The sequence below is a fragment of the Scyliorhinus torazame genome, chromosome 28 (genome assembly GCF_047496885.1).
Source record: "Scyliorhinus torazame isolate Kashiwa2021f chromosome 28, sScyTor2.1, whole genome shotgun sequence".
Classification (NCBI taxonomy): domain Eukaryota; kingdom Metazoa; phylum Chordata; class Chondrichthyes; order Carcharhiniformes; family Scyliorhinidae; genus Scyliorhinus; species Scyliorhinus torazame.
In genome coordinates this window covers 35,821,849-35,839,299 of record NC_092734.1, presented here as the reverse complement: position 1 = coordinate 35,839,299, position 17,451 = coordinate 35,821,849, and the positions used below count along the sequence as shown (strand labels likewise).

Here is a 17,451-nt window from a genome sequence, read left to right as displayed (position 1 = left end):
TGGGATATGGTTTGATGGGGCCAGCACACACACAGTGGGCCAATGGGCCTCTTTCTGTGCTGCTAAATTGACTCTTATTGGTGGCTGTTTTTTCTGCTGGAAGGCAGGCTGAAGTTGGGTTGACTCAGTGGGCAGTAGCCTGAAGCTGTGGGTGTAATCCTGCATGGGTTTGGAATGGGATGTGTTGTTGGAGATTAACGTGGAAATTATTGGAAAGTAGTTTCACGTTTTGTATGTTATTTTGCAATAGGCACGTGTCGTGCATGTTGGACGGCAGATGGGATTTCTTTGTGCTAATAATCGGCAGGGTGTAGTTGTGTATGTTTTGTACAGCGGGCTGGAAATGCTTTTGGTATTGGACAGAGGTGACTGAATGATTGAAACACTTGTGTTATTCTGCAGCAGTTTGGTGATGTGAGCATTATTCAACAGCAGTTCAGAGCGACAGTTGCTATGGAATGGAAGGTTGGAGTTGTTGCAATGTTAGTTATTACAGCTGTTTTTGTTATTGAATAATGACACAGAGCTTCTTTTCTTATTAGATATTAATTTGGACTTGTGAACACTATTGCACAGTAATTTTGATTTGCTTCGGTGTGAGGACGATAGTTTGCAGCTGTGTGTGGTATTGGACTGGCGGTTGGAATTGAAGATGTTATTGAAAAGTTGGTTAGAGTTGTAAATGTTCCTGGACATTAGGGGCGGGATTCTTTGGCTTCCCAACCGCTTGAGTCTTGGTGGTGGAAGGAGGCATGCTGTTCGCTGGGGGCTGCGATTTTCTGCTCCCATGGCAATTGCCATTGAAGCCACCTCACCCCACTGGGAAACTCACAGCAGGGTGCCAACAGGTCCAGAGGATCCCGCCGCCAATGCACGGTCGGAAAATTCGGCCGACATTAGAATTCTGTGCATTGTTGGACCATAGGTGGTCAGTTTGTAATTGGAGAAGAGTTTCAAGTTCTGTTCTTCTTGGACTATCTACGGGTTGCTTGTGTTATTGGGCTCTCGTTGAGAATTATTAGACAGTAATTTGATGTTGCGTGCATTAATGAGCAATCGTTTGGATTTACTTTTATTGTTAGAAAGTAAGTTGATCTCCTGCATGTTATTATACAGCAGATTGGAGTTGTTAGCATTATTGAATAGGGGGCTGGCGTTACTTGCGTTTCTGGACTGGTCATAGGCTCAGGGTAAGAGGTAGCAAGTTTAAAACAGAGTTGAGGAGAAACTACTTCTCCCAAAGGGTTGTGAATCTGTGGAATTCGCCAACCCAGAGTATGGTGGATGCTGGGACTGTGAGTAAATTTAAGGAGGAGTTAGACTGATTTATAATTGGGAATGGGTTGAAGGGTTACGGAGAATGGGCAGGACATAAGAACATAAGAACTAGGAGCAGGAGTAGGCCATCTGGCCCCTCGAGCCTGCTCCACCATTCAATGAGATCATGGCTGATCTTTTGTGGACTCAGCTCCACTTTCCGGCCCGAACACCATAACCCTTAATCCCTTTATTCTTCAAAAAACTATCTATCTTTATCTCAAAAACATTTAATGAAGGAGCCTCTACTGCTTCACTGGGCAAGGAATTCCATAGATTCACAACCCTTTGGGTAAAGAAGTTCCTCCTAAACTCAGTCCTAAATCTACTTCCCCTTATTTTGAGGCTATGCCCCCTAGCTCTGCTTTCACCCGCCAGTGGAAACAACCTGCCCGCATCTATCATATTTATTCCCTTCATAATCTTATATGTTTCTATAAGATCCCCCCTCATCCTTCTAAATTCCAACGAGTACAGTCCCAGTCTACTCAGCCTCTCCTCGTAATCCAACCCCTTCAGGTCTGGGATTAACCTAGTGAATCACTTCTTCACACCCTCCAGTGCCAGTACGTCCTTTCTCAAGTAAGGAGACCAAAATTGAACACAATACCCCAGGTGTGGCCTCACTAACACCTTATACAATTGCAGCAGAACCTCCCTAGTCTTAAACTCCATCCCTCTAGCAATGAAGGACAAAATTCCATTTGCCTTCTTAATCACCTGTTGCACCTGTAAAACAACTTTTTGCGACTCATGCACTAGCACACCCAGGTCTCTCTGCACAGCAGCATGTTTTAATATTTTATCATTTAAATAATAATCCCTTTTGCTGTTATTCCTACCAAAATGGATAACCTCACATTTGTCAACATTGTATTCCATCTGCCAGACCCTAGCCCATTCACTTAGCCTATCCAAATCCCTCTGCAGACTTCCAGTACCCTCTGCACTTTTTGCTTTATGGTGGGATTAAGGCCAGGATGAGATCAGCCATGATCGAATGGTGGAGCAGGCTCGATGGGCCGAATGGCCTGATCTGCTCCTAAATCTTATGGACTGTAGTTTGTGCTTATGAGAACTGTTGAACAACATGCTGCCAATACTTCTTTCATTGTTCAGAGGTTTCCCCTTGGCTGTGTTATTGGGGAATTGATTGGATTTCTGTGTTATTGGCGAATTGATTGGACATGTGTAGATTATTGCCCAGTTGTGTACAATATTGGACTGTAGATCTGTGTTGCTTGTTGGGATTTCACTGAAGGTATCAGCTCGATTCAGAATTTGTATATTAATGCATAGAATTGGAGGTTCTAACTCCTGGAGCCGATGAATCGGGATTCACTTGATTCCCTGTCAATATGCACAGACTAAAATTGTCATAGGAACATAGGAATTCGGAGCAGAAGTCGGCAATTCAGCCCCTCGAGCTAGCTCCACCATCCAATCAGATCCTGGCTGATCTCTTCCTGGTCTCAAAACCACCTCCCCACCTGCCCATATCCCTTTAACCCAAATATATCTATCTCTTTCTTGAAACCATTTAATGACTCAGATTCCACCGCACTGTGGGGCAGCGAGTTCCACAAATTCACCACCCTCTGCGAGAAGCAGTTCCTCCTCATCTCAGATCTAAATCTACTGCCTCTCAACCTATATCCGTGACCTCTTCTTCTAGATTTCCGACAGGGGGAACATTTGGTCTGCATTTACTTTATCAATCCCATTTAGTATTTCATACACCTCGATCGGATCTCCTCTCTTCCTTCTAATTGTTAGATTAGGAGGTGTATATTTGCAATGTGCAACGCTGTAAATAAATGTTTATTGTAATGGTAAATATGAATAGCAGGGAATGGTTTTGATCCATCGACCTCTGGGTTATGGGCCCAGTACACTCCCTCTGCGCCACTCTGCTACCTGCAAACACATATTTTTTAAAGTGTAGAGGGTCCCAGGGTAGAAGGGTCAATTACTAGGGGGCATAGGTTTAAGGTGCTAGGGGCAAGGTTTAGAGTAGATGTACGAGGCAAGTTTTTTACACAGAGGGTAGTGGGTGCCTGGAACTCGCTGCCGGAGGAGGTGGTGGAAGCAGGGACGATAGTGACATTTAAGGGGCATCTTGACAAATACATGAATAGGATGGGAATAGAGGGATACGGACCCCGGAAGTGTGGAAGATTTTAGTTTAGACGGGCAGCATGGTCGGCACAGGCTTGGAGGACCGAAGGGCCTGTTCCTGTGCTGTACTTTTCTTTGTTCTTTGTTCTTTGTGTACAGTGGCTCAGTTCCATTCTTCTGGAGTATTGACACTGTGGATAGTAGGTTTTATTTGCACATGCTATTCCACCTTAGTTTGTGTTACATATAAAATTGAATAGTAGTTTGAGTTGCTGGAATTATTGGAGAGTAGTTTGAAGCTATGAATTCTTTGCATTTTCCTGTATTATTGGATTTTTGGTTGGATTTGCTTTTGTTTTGGGGCAGTAGACTGGAGTTCTGGGTGCTATCGGACAGAATCTTGGTGGTCTGTTCTTTCTATTAGTTCACTGGATATGGACATCACTGGCAAGGCCACCATTCATTGGTCATGCCTGATTGCCATTGAGAAGGTAATGGCAAGGTAATATCAAGGTGCTGCTCTACATCTGGATGTGGTATCGCCACAGTGCGGTTAGGTAGAGATCTGGCAGAATGTTAACGCCAGGATAATGAGGAAATGATGAAATCATAGAATTTACAGTGCAGAAGGAGGCCATTCGGCCCATCGAGTCTGCACCAGTGCTTGGAAAGAGCACCCTCCTTAAGCCCATGTCTCCACCCTATCCCCGTAACCCAGTAACCCCACCGAACCTTTTGGACACTACGGGGCAATTTACCACGGTCAATCCACCTAACCTGCACCTCTTTTGGACTGTGGGAGGAAACCGGAGCACCCGGAGGAAACCCAAGCAGGCACGGGGAGAACGTGCAAATTCCACACAGGCAGTCACCTGAGTCCGGGAATCGAACCCGGGTCCCTGGCGCTGCGAGGCAGCGGTGCTAACCACTGTGCCACCGTGCGGCCCATCTTATTGTAACCGGTGAAATATTCTGGAATATGTAGTTTGTTATCACTGATTGAAAAATAACCCCCTTAAAAAAAGGAAAATAGAGGAATAATTAAGTATTGAAAAAATGATCACTAATTGATTTGATATCAAACTAAATCTATTTATTCTTTATGATCTAGATTGCTAGCGATTTTATTATTTCCAGAAATACGTTCTTGCTAACTAATAAATTTTGAAGAAACAAATGGCAGTGTAGAGCGATGTCAAGGCTGCAGTATTTGAGGTGGGCACAGCAGTAATGCCATTGGTTGGGCATTGTTCCTGGATTGATAACTTTTTGTGGGGGACAAAGACATCGCTGGCTGGAATAGCATTCCTAATTGCCCTCAAACTGAGTGGCCTGTTAGGCCTTTCAGACATTGCTGTGGGTCTGGAGTCACATGTAGGCCAGATCAGGTAAGGACGGCCGAATTCCTTCCCTAAAGGATATTAGTGAACCAGATGTTTTCCTTTTTATCACGGTCAGCGGGGGGAATGGTCAGAATCACCCCCCCCCCTCCGTGCCTCTGGACTGCTCGTCCAAACGTTGATGCCATTACGCCATCGCCTCCCCATGAGGCCTCGACTAACTCTAGGGAGAGATAAATTCAAATCCGTCCACGATGAAGGCATTTCACGAGAGACATTCAATATATTTCCATTGACCAAAGTTACGGGCCATAGATAATAGGTAGTGACTGATGAAGTCGAAGGGAAATTCAAGTGAAATTTCTTTGCCCGTGAGTGGTAAGAATTTGAAACTTGTTCCCACAAGGACTAAATGAGGCAAATGGTGAGAGATGCATTTGAGTGGAATCTAGATGAACGGATGAGGGAATTGGCCGTTCTTACCCGGTCTGGCCTACATGTGACTCCAGACCCACGCCAATGTGGTCGACTCTTCTGAAAGGCCTAACAGGCCACTCAGTTTGAGGGCAATTAGGAATGCTATCCCAGCCAGCGATGTCTTTGTCCCCCACAAAAAGTTATCAATCCAGGAACAATGCCCAACCAATGGCATTACTACTGTGTCCACGCTGATAGGATTAAACAACGACAGTTGGGAGGAGGTTTGCGTAGCCCCTAAATGCCAGTTGGGCTGAGTAATTATTTCTGTGCATTCGGCGCACTCTACACAATGCCTTCATCATTTTAAAGTTCTTTATTAAGTTGTCCCTTAGCCGATTCTTTTTGAGGCGAGAAAGATCGGCCTGTTCAGCCTTTCCTGGCCAGTGTCTCCTCTGTTTCTGTACTGTAGATTCAATGTCGTGGCACGGGCTGGGGGGGTTTGCACTGCCGCCTCACAGTGCCAAGGACCCTGATTCGATTCGTGCCTTGGGTGACTGTCTGTGCGGAGGCTGCACGTTCTCCCCGTGTCTGCGTGGGTTTCCTCCGGGTGCTCCGGTTTCCTCCCACAGCCCAAAGATGTGCAGGCTGGGTGGATTGGCCGTGCTAAAATTTCCCCTGAGTGTCCAGGGATGTGCAGGTTAGGTGGGTTGACCACGCTAAATTGTCCCACAGTGTCCAGGGGTGTGCAGGTTAGATTTTGAGGTTACGGGGATAGGACGGGGTGGACAGGGGAGTGGACATGGGCAGAGTGCTCTTTTGAAGGGTCGGTGCAGACTCAATGGGTTGAATAGCCCCCTTCTGCACTGTAGGGACTCTATTCCACAGTAAACTGGGATTGTGTGTGGCACTAGACAATAGGCTGGAGTTACATCCATTATTGGACAGTTACTTGGTCTCGATTTAATATTCAGGTTTCAGTCAGCCTACCTTTTTTCACATACTTGTCTCTTTAATGCCTATAAAATTGTTAATGTAACATATGCCATACAGGAGCATATCCGGGGTTAACACACACTCAGCGGCGCCCACTGCCCCTTTGATACACTTTCCTATGTTACAAACAGGAGAGAGTTGATGGAAAGAATGATTTCCCATCTCTATTTGTGTGGGCCATCAAGCATTTGCATTTTTATATTTTATTTACTGTGTGGCTTATACTCTAAAATAATTAGTCACATTGGACCATTAAACCTCTGGTAGGAACCCTGTAAAATTAATCTGCTTCCCTCTGTAATTCTAAATATTTGCAGCATGCACTGCATGGGTCAGTGCCTCAAAACTGCATCTTGCAATGAGGATCCCATAATGATTTATTACGAGCCCTTCTACACATATTATTACAAAATGAGTTTATTAGTTTTAAATCTAGTAGTAATGTGTTACTGTTTTAAAACCTTCATGCAATTTTCAGTCAATCAGGCAGGGGTGACATATGCTCCTGCCAAACTTTCACTGAAGGTTTTATCGTACAGTACCTAGGTGGCTTTGAAACATGGCAGCATTTTCCCTGCCTGAGTGTCGCTCGCTCTCCCATTGTTCTCTTATCCTTTCTCGTAGGCGCTGACGGGGTGAGAGGAAGCTGTTTCAATTAAGTACTCATTTTTTAAAATTCAGCAATCCAGACGGCGGTTTTCAGGAGGGCGTTCATCTGTGGGACTGTCCTCCAACCTCTTCCCACCAGACCTCCAGCAGAGCTCCGCACACTCAACAATCAGGAGTGGGAACCCAGGCTGACTGACCCCTGGACGAGAGCAATCATCACGTTCAACTGATGCCCCAGTCGAGGATTGGCTAGTTCCATCCGGGCTCGGAATCAAGCTGTCTGGACTGCACGGATTCATGCAAGCGATGCATTTATTCGCAAAAGTACCGAGGCGACCGTGATGCCCGCCCCCCCACCCCCCCCAAACTTGCATAGGTGCCATCAGACTGTTAGTCCCCAGCTCATCCTTGCTTGCGCCAATCACATGAAGTAAGCAAGGCCTTTGCCCCTGATGCCACTGAGGATAGTTCGCAGAGAAAACCTTTTGACACCATTGAGAAAACAAGTAGCATTTCCACTGCCGTGAAATGATGGCGAGTTGGAAAGGATGTTGGCACCAGGTACAGCAGGCATTACCTTGAATGCAATGCTGCACATTCCCAAATGTTAGACAGTCCCAATAAAGATTCCCAAACCAGCCAACCAACTTGAAACTTTATTTATTTATATATTTTATAAATTTAAAGTACCCAATTCTTTTCTTTTCCCGATTAAGGGGCAATTTAGCGTGGCCAATCCACCTACCCTGCACATCTTTGGGTTTTGGGGGTGAGACCCACGCAGACACGGGGAGAATGTGTAAACTCCACACGGACAGGGACCCATGACCAGGATTGAACCCGGGTCCTCGGCTCCGTGAGGCAGCAGTTCTAACCACTGCGCCACCGTGCCGTTTGACTTTAAACTGTAAACGGGAGTTTGCGCTCACGGTTAAAGCACATAATCGATATCTTAGGTAGCACTGGTTGCTGGAGTGTTGTTTCTGGATCAAGATATCTGGGAATCTCAGTCCTTCGGCTTGAACCAACATGAAGCCAAGCTCACATTCTGATCTCCCATGTGTGGGGAAGAGTTGGGTCTCAGTATTTACTCTGGTCTGGGGCGAGGCAGATGTTGATGTGGCTACACCCTGGGGTCCACCCTGTTAAGCTTGGACACAGCAGGGGCTGTTTAGCACAGGGCTAAATCGCTGGCTTTGAAAGCTGACCAAAGCAGGCCAGCAGCATGGTTCAATTCCCGTAACAGCCTCCCCGAACAGGCGCCGGAATGTGGCGACTAGGGGCTTTTCACAGTAACTTCATTTGAAGCCTACTTGTGACAATAAGCGATTTTCATTTCGTTTCATTTCAGTACAATTCTTCCCAAGTCACCCCAACCAGCGCAGATTACAGAATTTCAAGCCCATGTTCTATTCAGTGCAGATCACGTGTTGTGGTCTTTTGCACTGATTTAAGAATCACTAATGGCAGGGCGGGATCTTCTGCCCCAAAGTCGAAGTTTGGTGGCAGTTGTGGAGGTGCGAGGGATTCCCGCTGCCATGCGGGGACGGTTGAACATGTGCAATCCTGCGCGGTTCAGCTCATTGCCTACGCATCTATGCAGAACATGGTGAATCTCGTGACAGGGGCTGGGAGGAAGTTGTGCTCCCCGTCATTACCTCATGGGCTCAAAGGTCCGGGGGCAAAATTTAAGGGGCACCCTGACACCCTCCCTCCCTGAGATGGCGGGACTGGCATATGAGGGGAGGTTGAGTCGGCTAGGATTGTATTAGCTGGTGTTCAGAAGAATGAGGGGGGGGAATCTCCTCGAAACCTATAAACGTCTAACAGGACTGGACAGGGTGGATGCAGGAAGGATGTTCCCGATGGAGGGGGTGCCCAGAACCAGGGGTCACAGCCTGGGGATATGGAGTAGACCATATAGGACAGAGGATGAGGAGAACTTTCTTCACCCAGAGATTGGTCGGCCTGTGGAATTCATTATCATAGGTAGTTGAGGCTGAAACCTTGTATAGTTTCAAGAAGCAGTTAGATACAGCACTTAGGACGAAGGGGATCAAAGGATATGGGGGGAAAGCGGGATTAGGCCATTGAGTTGGATGATCAGCCATGATCATAATGAATGGCGGAGCAGGCTCGAAGGGCCGAATGGTTGACTCCTGCTCCTATTTTCTATGTTTCTATGTTTCCCTTAGCTGTGACCGTGGTCCACCCTCCGCTCCACCCTATCCCCCCCCCCACAACTTCCAACTTTCGCACAGCTTCTGCTACAGACACCCAATATGGGTGAAGCTATCAGCGGTCCCCAAGGAGGTGAAAGCAGCATGTACTGACCTCAAAGCTGGGGAAGAAGTGAAATTTGCCAGGTGCACCCATTGGAGCATCCGCGATGCTGAGGAAGTTGTGGAAAGCACATTCAGTGAGTTGGTCACACCGCAGATTAAAATTACTGAGGCAGATAGGGAAAGGGTGACCAACAGACAGAGGAAGAGTAGGAAGGCAGTGCAGGGATCCCCTGCGGTCATCTCCCTCCAAAACAGATTTACCGTTTTGGAAACTGTTGGGGGAGATGGCTCACCAGGGGAAGGTGGCAGCAGCCAGGTTCATGGCACCGTGGCTGGCTCTGCTGCACAGAAGGGCGGGAAAAAGAGTGGCAGAGCTATAGTGATAGGGGATTCAATTGTAAGGGGAATAGACAGGCGTTTCTGCGGACGCAAACGAGAATCCAGGTTGGTATGTTGCCTCCCTGGTGCAAGGGTCAAGGATGTCTCGGAGCGGCTGCAGGGCATTCTGGAGGGGGAGGGTGAACAGCCAGCTGTCGTGGTGCATATAGGCACCAACGATATAGGTAAAAAATGGGATGAGGTCCTACAAGCTGAATTTAGGGAGTTAGGAGTTAAACTAAAAAGTAGGACCTCAAAGGTAGTAATCTCAGGATTGCTACCAGTGCCACGTGATAGTCAGAGTAGGAATGACAGGATAGCTAGGATGAATACGTGGCTTGAGAGATGGTGCAAGAGGGAGGGTTTCAAATTCCTGGGACATTGGGACCGATTCTGGGGGAGGTGGGACCTGTACAAATCGGACGGTCTGCATCTGGGTGGGACCGGAACCAATGTTCTCGGGGGGGTGTTTGCTAGTGCAGTTGGGGAGGGTTTAAACTAATGTGCCAGGGGGATGGGAACCGACGTAGGAAGTCAGTGGGGACAGAAACAAAAGGCAGGAAGGGAGAGTGTGTAAAGCATAACCAGAGAAAGCAGGGCAGAGAGCAAGGAAGGTCTACATTAAACTGCATTTATTTCAATGCAAGGGGCCTGACGGGCAAAGCGGATGAACTCAGGGCATGGACGGGCACATGGGACTGGGATATTATAGCTATGACTGAAACATGGCTAAGGGAGGGGCAGGACTGGCAGCTCAATGTTCCGGGGTACAGATGCTATAGAAAGGATAGAACAGGAGGTAAGAGAGGAGGGGGAGTGGCGTTTTTGATTAGGGAGAACATCACGGCAGTACTTAGAGGGGATATATCCGAGGGTTCGCCCACTGAGTCTATATGGGTGGAACTGAAAAATAAGAAGGGAGAGATCACCTTGGTAGGACTGTACTACAGGCCCCCAAATAGTCAGCGGGAAATTGAGGAGCAAATATGTAAGGAGATTACAGATAGCTGCAAGAATAATAGGGTGGTAGTAGTAGGGGACTTTAACTTTCCCAACATTGACTGGGACAGCCATAGCATTAGGGGCTTGGATGGAGGGAAATTTGTTGAGTGTATTCAGGAGGACTTTCTCATTCAGTATGTGGATGGACCGACTAGAGAGGGGGCAAAACTTGACCTCGTCTTGGGAAATAAGGAAGGGCAAGTGATAGAAGTGCTAGTGAGGGATCACTTTGGGACAAGTGACCATAATTCCATTAGTTTTAAGATAGCTATGGAGAATGATAGGTCTGGCCCAAGAGTTAAAATTCTTAATTGGGGCAAGGCCAATTTTGATGGTATCAGACAGGAACTTGCAGAGGTAGATTGGGGGAGACTATTGGCAGACAAAGGGACGGCTGGTAAATGGGAGGCTTTTAAAAATGTGTTAACCAGGGTGCAGGGTAAGCACATTCCCTTTAGAGTGAAGGGCAAGGCTGGTAGAAGTAGGGAACCCTGGATGACTCGAGATATTGAGACTCTGGTCAAAAAGAAGAAGGAGGCATATGACGTACATAAGCAACTGGGATCAAGTAGATCCCTTGAAGAGTATAGAGATTGTCGAAATAGAGTTAAGAGGGAAATCAGGAGGGCAAAAAGGGGACATGAAATTGCTTTGGCAAATAATGCAAGGGAGAATCCAAAGAGATTCTACAGATACATAAAGGGGAAAAGAGTAACTAGGGACAGAGTAGGGCCTCTTAAGGATCAACAAGGGCATCTATGTGCAGAGCCACAAGAGTTGGGTGAGATCCTGAATGAATATTTCTCATCGGTATTCACGGTGGAGAAAGGCATGGATGTTAGGAAACTAAGGGAAATAAATAGTGATGTCTTGAGAAGTGTGCATATTACAGAGGAGGAGGTGCTGGAAGTCTTAAAGCGCATCAAGGTAGATAAATCCCCGGGACCTGATGAAATGTATCCCAGGATGTTGTGGGAGGCTAGGGAGGAAATTGCGGGTCCCCTAACAGAGATATTTGAATCATCGGCAGCCACAGGTGAGGTGCCTGAAGATTGGAGAGTGGCGAATGTTGTGCCCTTGTTTAAGAAGGGCAGCAGGGAAAAGCCTGGGAACTACAGACCGGTGAGCCTAACGTCTGTAGTAGGTAAGTTGCTAGAAGGTATTCTGAGAGACAGGATCTACAAGCATTTAGAGAGGCAAGGACTGATTCGGGGCAGTCAGCATGGCTTTGTGCGTGGAAAATCATGTCTCACAAATTTGATTGAGTTTTTTGAGGGAGTGACCAAGAAGGTAGATGAGGGTAGTGCAGTAGACGTTGTCTACATGGACTTTAGCAAAGCCTTTGACAAGGTACCGCATGGTAGGTTGTTGCAGAAGGTTAAAGCTCACGGGATCCAGGGTGAGGTTGCCAATTGGATTCAAAATTGGCTGGACGACAGAAGGCAGAGGGTGGTTGTAGAGGGTTGTTTTTCAAACTGGAGGCCTGTGACCAGTGGTGTGCCTCAGGGATCGGTGCTGGGTCCACTGTTATTTGTGATTTATATTAATGATTTGGATGAGAATTTAGGAGGCATGGTTAGTAAGTTTGCAGATGACACCAAGATTGGTGGCACAGTGGATAGTGAAGAAGGTTATCTAGGATTGCAACGGGATCTTGATCAATTAGGCCAGTGGGCCGACGAATGGCAGATGGAGTTTAATTTAGATAAATGTGAGGTGATGCATTTTGGCAGATCGAATCAGGCCAGGACCTACTCAGTTAATGGTATGGCGTTGGGGAGAGTTATAGAACAAAGAGATCTAGGAGTACAGGTTCATAGCTCCTTGAAGGTGGAGTCGCAGGTGGACAGGGTGGTGAAGAAGGCATTCGGCATGCTTGGTTTCATTGGTCAGAACATTGAATATAGGAGTTGGGACGTCTTGTTGAAGTTGTACAAGACATTGGTACGGCCACACTTGGAATACTGTGTGCAGTTCTGGTCACCCTATTATAGAAAGGATATTATTAAACTAGAAAGAGTGCAGAAAAGATTTACTAGGATGTTGCCGGGACTTGATGGTTTGAGTTATAAGGAGAGGCTGGATAGACTGGGACTTTTTTCCCTGGAGCGTAGGAGGCTTAGGGGTGATCTTATAGAGGTCTATAAAATAATGAGGGGCATAGATAAGGTAGATAGTCAACATCTTTTCCCAAAGGTAGGGGAGTCTAAAACTAGAGGGCATAGGTTTAAGGTGAGAGGGGAGAGATTCAGAAGGGCCCAGAGGGGCAATTTCTTCACTCAGAGGGTAGTGAGTGTCTGGAATGGGCTGCCAGAGGTAGTAGTAGAAGCGGGTACAATTGTGTCTTTCAAAAAGCATTTAGATGGTTACATGGGTAAGATGGGTATAGAGGGTTATGGGCCAAGTGCGGGCAACTGGGACTAGCTTAATGGTAAAAAACTGGGCGGCATGGACTGGTTGGGCCGAAGGGCCTGTTTCCATGCTGTAAACTTCTATGATTCTATGATTCTATATACAGTCGTGAAAGTAAACGTTCTAATTCCCGGCTGGCGGGGAACTTAACCCCAGCCAGCTGACCTTCGACCGAGTGTGTATGACCGGCTAAGGCAGGTGAAAGGGCTTTCCTGACACTCTCCGGCAGAAAGCTCGACCCACCTTTAAGCTGCCTTTAAAATCCCGAGACCAAATCCTGACAGTTCATCCCGACTTCGGGATATTGATTTGTGATTAGGTTCCCCCCCCCCGCCTGCCATGCTTTCCGTTGGCGGGAGCAGTAGGAGGTGCCCCCAATTGCCGTACCATCCGCCCACACCCCCCCCCCCCCCACCCCACCCCCACCCCCCAGATCGAATTAATCACAAGGGCTGAATTTCCGCTAATTGGGCCTGTGTTGAAAGCCCTTGCTGATCAGTTTTCTAGGTGCAAAGATAGCGATCGGCACATATTGAGGGGTAGCAACTGGTTCCATGTAGCTTTCTAAAGTCATTTTCGGGCATGTAAAATTGGGTGACTTGCAGCGGACTAAAAACTGTTGTTACAAATGCCTATTGTTGCGGTTAACCTGTATTAATAAAACTGCAGCAGGCTACTGCTCCTAAATACAGCACGGTAGCATTGTGGTTAGCACAATTGCTTCACAGCTCCAGGGTCCCAGGTTCGATTCCCGGCTTGGGTCACTGTGCGGAGTCTGCACATTCTCCCCATGTCTGCGTGGGTTTCCTCCGGGTGCTCCGGTTTCCTCCCACAGTCCAAAGATGTGCGGGTTAGGTGGATTGGCCATGATAAATTGCCCTTAGTGTCAAAATTGCCCTTAGTGTTGGGTGGGGTTACTGGGTTATGGGGATAGGGTGGAGGTGTAGACCTTGGGTGGGGTGCTCTTTCCAGGAGCCGGTGCAGACTCGATGGGCTGAATGGCTCCTTCTGCATTGTAAATTCTATAATTCTATATAATACATCGTTTAATGCAGAAATTTTTAAAAATGCATTCAAAAATGCTGTTCCGTTGCAGTTGTTCATGGAAGATTATACATTGGGTGATATGCAAATGAATTTGTCCATCAACATAGAACATAGAACATACAGTGCAGAAGGAGGCCATTCGGCCCATCGAGTCTGCACCGGCCCACTTAAGCCCTCACTTCCACCCTATTCCCGTAACCCAACAACCCCTCCTAATCTTTTTGGGACACTAAGGGCAATTTATCACGGCCAATCCACCTAACGTGCACATCTTTGGACTGTGGGAGGAAACCGGAGCACCCGGAGGAAACCCACGCACACACGGGGAGGATGTGCAGACTCCGCACAGACAGTGACCCAAACTGGGAATTGAACCCGGGACCCTGGCGCTGTGAAGCCACAGTGCTATCCACTTGTGCTACCGTGCTGCCCGTACATGAACCAAAAGGATCCTTAAATCCGGCACAATTTACATCCGCACCAGCGATTGTGCCCAAAATGCAAAGTCAGAGTGGGAATATTCTGACGTGGGCAGTAGAATAGATACGCAGTTTTATTAATTTCATTTTTTCCCCCTTTTACCAGCAGGTGATGCCTAAAATCAGATACAATTCCCTTTCGAATGTCCTCTCATGCACCGATTAAGTAGGAACTCTTCAGTCATGAAAGTGAAGCACAGCTAAGGTGGACCTTCATCTCCCACCTGCCATCCAAACTCAGGTACTTTCCAAAACAGTTACCTGACAGTGAATAGAATGTTCTATTTTAACTTACCTCGACGTTGACAGCGAAGCCAACCAAGATTAGACAATTTGGTGCAGACTGGAATTTACATATGATATATCTCGCACGAGATTTACTTTAAAAAAAAAATTCCAATTAAGGGGCAATTTAGCATGGTCGATCCACTTACCCTGCACATCTTTGGGTTGTGGGGGTGAAATCCAGGCAGACACGGAGAGAATATGCAAAACACAACACGGACAGTGGTCTCCCAGGCCATTAGAGACCCTGGGTGTTCGGGGACAAGGCAGGGTAGCACCCTGGCACTCCCTCTGGCACCCAGGCACCTTGGCACTGCCAGCCTGGCATGCTGGCAATGCCACCCTCGGATCAGACCCCGGGGGCTTTACCAGGCAGAGAGGGGGTTGAGGGGGCATTTTGGGGGGGGGGGGGGGGGGCACCCCAAGGTTAGGTGCGAGGGAGGGTCAAAAATGGCGGGGGGGGGGGGGGGGGGTGGAGGCTGCTAAAAGGCGCGGGGGGTGGGGGGGGGGGGGCAAGATCGGGGCAGCCAGACAAAATCTGCGAGTAGCCAATCTGCAGCCACCCCACTAAATGCTCCCAAAAACGGACATAGATTTTTCCAGTTGAATTGTGTCCAGAGTTTATTTACCCATGACATGTATTGCAGAAACTTATACCATATTCACGTCTACATCAACCGCATCAACCCCTGTGGTCCTAGCAAGATTGGAAATCACGGGAGCATCGGTCGATCCAATTACCAAAATCTGCCATCTATAATTTTTACTTCATTGTCAAGCCCAATGCATTTAGGATCTGAAACCTGCTCCCATTTGTAATATTCCCCACATGAGTGGACAGGACATGAGAAATAAAATTCCTCAGTGCTGTGATTTCCAATTATATCTGCTATTCCGATCTCTTTCACTCTCTCTGTTATTTTTCCCATTCTCAGGTCTATTAGCTGTCCTCCCTTGATCGTCCCCAAGCTTCATCAATGTTGTCCTGTCCTCTCTTCATCCCCCTGCACATTGTTGGGGAAATCTGTCCATTCCCTGACAGCAGGGTGTGCTGCGTGTCAGTTTGCAGCAGTTAATTACACCATGTGTCCATGCTGTGGACATGAAACTGCAAATCTACTCCACCAGCATCCAGAGACTCTACCTCTTCCTTCTTCCCCTGACTTCAGAACTATGGAACGGTTCCCTTCCAAACATCTTGTCCTTACTTCAACCTGCTTCAGAGATTTGAGCAATCGACAGCAGACACCTCAAAGCACTGGGGAAGTATTGTCAATAGTGTCTTCGCAGGATCCTTCAAATCCAAAGACAAGAAAGGCAGTCTTCTTCCAAGCCCAGCATCGAGGCGCTCATCACTCAAACCCAGCTCCGCTGGACACAGCACATCGTTCGTATGCCTGGCACCAGACTCACGAAGCAACAACTCCACTTGGAACTCAGTAGGAGCAGCAGCCTCGCAGGAGGACAGTGGAAACACTTTCAGATGTCTTCAAAGCTTCCCTGAAGACGTCAAGCATCCCTGCCAACTCATGGGCCTTCCCTGACTGTCCAAAATAGGGAGGGTTAAATCTCTACGCACGTGAATGTGATAGCATCTGTACATGTTCAAGACTGCACGTTTGACAAACCCGTGTCTGGACGCTAAATAAAAATAGAAAAAGCTGTTTTCATTTCAGATTTCATAGTAACTTTGATTTTTTTATTTGTTCATGGGCCAGCATTTATTACCCATCCCTAATTGCTCTTGGGCAGTTAAGAGTCAACTACATTGCTTGGGTCTGGCGTCACATGTCAGCCAGACCAGGTAAGGAGGGCAGAGTTCCTTCCCTGAAGGACATTAGTGAACCAGATGGGTTTTTACGACAATCGACAATGGTTATCATTAGACTTTTCATTCCAGATCATTATTGAATTTGACCATCTACGGTGGCGGGATTTGAACCGGGATCCCCAAAGCATTGCTCTGGGTCTCTGGTTTATTAGTCTAGTGATAATACCACTACGTCGCCGCCTCCCGTGTCTGAGCATGTGTCCGTCTGCGCAGATGGCTTGATTTGTGATTGCGTCTACACTTGTGACTCTCTGCTCCTGTGTCCGTCCTTGTGCCTGTGTCTGATGTCTGATTGGATGTTAGCTGACACGCATGAGTGAGTGCGCAAGACCATGGTTGGGAGTACCAAGTCTGAGGGTGGGCACTATAATATGGACCAGTGGACTGGTCCATATTTAAGAACTCAGCGACCAACTTAAATGAGTATGCCACCACCGTCACAGACTTCATCAGCAAATGTGTGGACGACTGCGTGCCAAAGAAAGCAGTATGTGCGTTCCCCAACTGGAAACCATGGCTCAATCGCGAGATTGACTCCCTACTGAAGGACAGGTCTGAGGCGCTGAAGTCAGACGACACTGACCTGGACAAGAAATCCAGGTACGACCTCCGCAAAGCCATCCGGAATGCCAAGAGAGAATATCAAACCAAGCTAGAGTCACAGACAGACTCTCGGCGGTTATGGCAAGGACTAAACAACACAACGGGCTACAAAGCGAAGCTGAGCTGTATCTCTGGCAGCAGCGCGCCCCTCCCGGAGGAACTCAATGCATTCGATGCTCGGTTCGAGCAGGTAACCAACAATCCGCTGTCGAGTGCCCCAGCAGTCCATAATTCACCCATACCCGCCATCACAGCTTCCGAAGTAAGATCGGCCTTCCTGAAAGTGAACCCTCGGAAGGCGACGTGCCCGGACGGGATGCCTGGTCGTGCAC

General features: G+C 47.6%; 1 long non-coding RNA gene across 1 annotated transcript; it reads left to right on the top strand.

Moving 5' to 3' along the window:
- Positions 1 to 403: 403 nt before the first annotated feature.
- On the top strand, positions 404 to 16,303 carry LOC140403471 (uncharacterized). Its single transcript, XR_011938333.1, has 3 exons — positions 404 to 482; positions 14,507 to 14,641; positions 15,621 to 16,303. It is a non-coding gene; the product is annotated as an uncharacterized lncRNA (long non-coding RNA).
- Positions 16,304 to 17,451: the final 1,148 nt, after the last annotated feature.